This window comes from Leptonychotes weddellii, chromosome 1 (genome assembly GCF_054177405.1).
Source record: "Leptonychotes weddellii isolate Sample4059 chromosome 1, ASM5417740v2, whole genome shotgun sequence".
In the NCBI taxonomy this organism is placed as follows: Eukaryota; Metazoa; Chordata; class Mammalia; order Carnivora; family Phocidae; genus Leptonychotes; species Leptonychotes weddellii.
The window spans coordinates 13,404,578-13,409,404 of record NC_138369.1 but is presented as its reverse complement, the minus strand read 5'-3'; positions in this window follow the sequence as shown (position 1 = coordinate 13,409,404).

Here is a 4,827-nt window from a genome sequence, read left to right as displayed (position 1 = left end):
GCAGGCTCTGAGAGTAGGGCCTGGGTCAGACCCTACCCCCTGGGTCAGATCAGTACACGATGATGGTGTATCTGCTGTGCTCCCAGGTCTTCCCCAGGTGCCAGGACATTGTAGTGAGCCCACAGAGGAAATGTCCTCGCTGGGTCCTGCTCTGGCTTTGGTCCAGCTCCCTTGTGCCTTGGCCTGTGCTTTCAGACCCGCCTTGCCATCCCTGAGTGAGCGAGGAGGGATCCCTAATTCCGTTAATCCGGAGTGGATACCTTCCCTGCCAGCCCCAGATTCTGACCTCAGAGTTGGGTGGGAAGGGGCCTCAGACACCTGGGCCAACCTCTTTTCCAGGGCAAGTCTGATGAGCTGCTGTTTGCTTGAACACCCCCAGCAACAGGGAGCTCACCTCCTATTGAGGCAGCTTGGCCAGGTGGGCAGCTCTCTGATGTGGGGCAAAAATTTGTCCAGGGCCTCCCTGGTTTTCCAAAACTGGGTCCTTAGAACTGTTGCTCCCTGGCCTAGCTTCTAGGTGACTCTCTAGCCTGACCCCACCCCTGCCATCCTCTGGGTTGATCCCTTGATCCAGGGTGGGCCTTGCCCTCTGTCAGGCGGCTGACCCAGCCAGAGCTCTGTTTGTTAAGGCCCGGAGCAGGGCAGAGACCGTGAGAACTGTCCTAGCACCTACTCCTGGCGGGGGACAGCAGGGCTGGCTCTGCATTGGAGAGGGGGCCTCTGAGGTCACCAGTGTGGAAGGTAGGGTGAATAGAGTCAGGGAACACAGTGTTACAGAGGGTGACAGGGTGGTGGAGGGCACATAGGAGGATCCAAGTTGCGGGGTAGGTAAGTTCAGGTGCAGACTGTTGGGGGAGGTCCCTGCAGGTTGCCCTGGTGCTCTAGTTCTGAGCCTCAGTTTCTCTCCTGTGTTGGACTGGAGGTGTGGAAGCCTCTGGTGTTCTGAGCCCTGGAGAGGCCCCTTCTGGACTCTGAGCTTCGGGCTGGGGGCGGTAGGGGGAGGCGACAGCTGCTTTGAAATGTGGAGAATAATAAAGCGAGGAATGTCTGAGCTCAGGGGAAAAAATAACCCCCGCCCGCTGGGCCTCCCACCCTGCCTGGCGTAATGAATTAAGTACAGGGAGGCACGTTTCAAGTGGGGGCGCGGGCTGGGGGGAGGCTAGAAGGCCCCTAATGAGAAACAGGGTCCTGGGTGGGGCCACCGGGATCTGGGGGTTCAGGACCACCTGACCTGAACCCTGGGCGTTCCCTCACTCCCTAAAAGCTTCCTGTCAATCTCCCTCTGTCTGCATGTGTGTCGGGGGAGGGGGCACTGTCCCATCCCGGTGCTGACCTCTGAGCCTGGGCTGCACCCCGGTGCTGGGTCTAAAAGTCAGAAATGGGAGAAAGTGCAGCTGACCCGGGCGGATGATCTCATTCTCACTCTTTCTGAAGCTTTTCCTGGCTGGGACTGGGTGGGTGCATCCTGTGTCCAGGATGATGGGACCAACACTGCCCCCTGCTGGACTGGCCAAACTTGCAACGGGGCCGGGCAGCCTCTGACCAGAAGCCCCGAGTCCCCAATCCAGGCCACCTACCGCTGCTAGTCCCCGCAGGCCCTCCCTTTCCTCTGCCAATCCCCCTGCCCAATGTAGCTTTACCCTTCCTTCCACCCCTATACCCCTGGCCCCAGCTCAGCTCCCCCTACCTATCTCCCTGGGGCTTGGACGTCAGCATCTCCCGGTCCTGCTCTACCCTTCCAGTCCACCAGTCTGGGGGGACCTGGCTTTTTCACGGGTCACCTTCCCCCACCTCTGCTCTGTCCTTCCCCGGGGAACTTAATGTTCCCCCAACAAGGCCCACGCTCTCATATCTTCACTTACGCTGTCCCCTGTCTCTTATCTGGTGGATCCCCATTCATTTACCTGTGAAACAGCTTTCTAAAAGACCACCCCTTCCCAGGGAGCCCAGGGAACAGTGGGGTAAGTGAGTACTGAGACCATCAGCAAAACGGTGAATGCTCAGCAAGGGAGCTGGAGAGCTGTGGAGGGCAGGTAGTCTTGTTCTTGTGGCTCTCCCCAAGGAGCCTGCCTGGCCTCCCAGCTTCTGCTGGCTTGGAGCAAAGCTCCCACTTTATTTTTAAGAAGTCTGGCCCGGGACTTGGAGCTCCTTGAAATATTCTCCCTCCTGTCCCTTCTCTCCCCCACCCACTTTAATTAAAACCATTGTTTTGCAAGCACATGTTAATTAAAAAGCAAACATGTTTTGCTAAGTAATTTGGAAGCTCTGGTTATACAAACCAGAGTCATTCCAGTTAAAAAAATCCCTCACCCAGCTTGTCCCAGTGTCTTGGGAGCTGAGGACCCCCGTGGTTGCCATAGATGCATGTCCCTTTAGATGCAGAGCCACCTCCTGTGGAGGCCTACCCAGGACAGCGCGTCCTTTCTGTCTCACCAGTGGGCGTGTGGAGGCAGTTCAGAGGCCTAGAGCTCTGGGCCAACCCTCTGCAAACATGTGCTTTGGGCCCCAGGAGCAAGAGCTGGTGAGGAAGGGTGGAGGGCTCATGTGCCCTGTCCTGCAAGGCAGGGTCCTTGTCTCAGAGCCACTGCCCAGCTGGGGGGTGAGGGGAGGAGGATGGGCGCATGACAGGGCCGCAAACCCAGCCAGGAAGGCTGGTGGGTGCTGGGTGGCCAGGGCCACTCCCTGAGGTCTCTAGCACAGCTGGGACTACGGTACCCAAAGCTGAGACAGTTGATCCCTTAGGTGAGGGCCCAAGGCAAGGACCAGCCTGATGGGTCAGGGTAGCCTGGGGTTCTCCCAGGCACCTCCTCTAGCCCCAGCTCCCCACTCTGTCTGGTGACGGCCACAATGCCATGTCCCCACCCTGGCTCCTGGCCCTGGGAGTCCTGGGGCCTCCAAGGCCCTTCATACCCTGTGCAGTAACCTCAGGGCCCATTGCAGGGGGCTGGAGCCCCTAAGACACCTGGGTTCAGCGCCCTCCAGCCTCTCCTGCTCCCCACCGCGGGCAGGGATGGGCCTATCTCACCAAGTAGCCTCTCCAAGCCTTGCCACCAGCTTGCAAACTGCCGGTTGGTTCTCCCAGCCGGGAGTCCTGCTAATAGGAAGTGTTTCTTATATGACTGTTGGGTGTGTGTCTCCCCACGTGGTCTCTGTGAGTCACTGTTAGCCATGACCCTGGAGTGAAGAGGGCTCTCCTTCCCTCCCGAAGGAGGAGAGTGCCTGGGGCAATGACCAGGAAGAGTATGTTTGCGTCTGGGCAGAGGGGAGCTGGGCCCCGGGCCCTGCCCCGGCACTCAGGGGCACGGCGGGCAGGCTCGGAGCTTCTGCACGCGCGCGCGCAGGGACACACACGGGCTCAAGGGCGGGCAGCCAGGAGTGCCAGCCGATCCCCTCCCTCCTGTGCGCTTGGTGGAATGAGTATGTGCTGGGATGTGCGTAACTTGTCACACGCAGCGCTTCCCCCACGGGAACACACACAGCCTCGCCAGCCACGGCACACGGTGACCCACAGCGACACACGCTGGCGGCCGGCTCCCGGGGCTCGGCCCTCCCTCGGCGACGCGCCAGCGACACACACACACACCGCCGCCTCTGCGCTCACACCCACATTCCGGGAGGAGTCACGCTCCCGCCGCGCTGCCCCGAGCGGGCCCGCGGCGCTTCTGTTCTGTTCCCTTCCAGCGCCGGGACCGCAGCGGGCGGGCCAGGATGAGCTCACGCCGCCGCCCGCCGGCCTCCCCGCCTAACTCGCTCCAGATGCTGGGGCCGGGCCCGCAGCGCGGCCCTCGGGCGCCCCCTGCAGGAGGCGGCGGGCGGCTGGGGGCCGGGGGGCTGCGGGGCGCGCCGCGCCCCCGGAAGGGGAGGACCTCAGGCCCCCGCCCGCGTTTCCCCGCGGCCCGACCCGCCGCCGGCGTTCGGTGCCCGTGGGGGTGCCCGGAGGGGGGGGCTGTCCCCCTTGTCCCCGCGTGCTTTCCGGGTCACCGGCCCACGCCCCCTCCTCTCTGGTCGGCCCCGCTTTCCTGTGCCGAGTGCCCCCCCCGCCCCCCTCCCCCGACTGCCCTCGCCCAAACCTCGGGGTGCGCTCCCCACCCTCCCGGGTTCCGCAGGGCGCCCGGACCCTCGGCCAGGTAGGTGCAGCGGCTCAAGCCTCCCGCCCGCGGCCCTGGCCAGGCCCTGCCCACTCTTGTTCCTCTCGGAACAAACACCCTAGTTTCTACTGGGGAGGTAGCAGGGGCCCGACCACCGCCTGGTTTTAATAAGGAGCTGGTATTTCCCCGAAATCACGGGCCGGTGGCTGACTTCACGGGGATGACGGCTGGCGCCGGGCCAGGGGGCGGGAGCCGGCTCCTGGGTGAGCCCCTGACGCCTGGTCTTGCGGAGAAGTCGGGCGGAGAAGGAGGGGCTCCGAACGGTTTCGAGTCCCTGCTCAGCTGCGGCTCACTCAAAACTCTGTCCATCTTCCTGTCTGCTGACGCGTACCCTGGGCCAGTCTGACTGCCAAAACCCCTGCCCAGGGTCCCGCTTTCCCCCTGCCTCCTTGTGTGACCTGGCAAAGTGCGCAGCCCCTCACCAGGCATTTCCTCCAGTGTAGGATGGGGCTGTTGTGGGATTAGAGGGGACCAGCAACAAGTAATTTTCAGAGGGCAGGGGGAGGGCTTTCGGGAGCTGGGGGGCGGGGGGTCAGAGATCAGGCCTGAGATTCCTGGAGCAGGGTTGGGGAGGCAGGGGTAGGGCCTGGGGAATGGTCAGCCCGGGGTACATAGGGACGACTCGGGTGTCCAGGCAGAATGACAGTGCAGAGTGAAGGGTCAGCACAGGGCCCTGGGG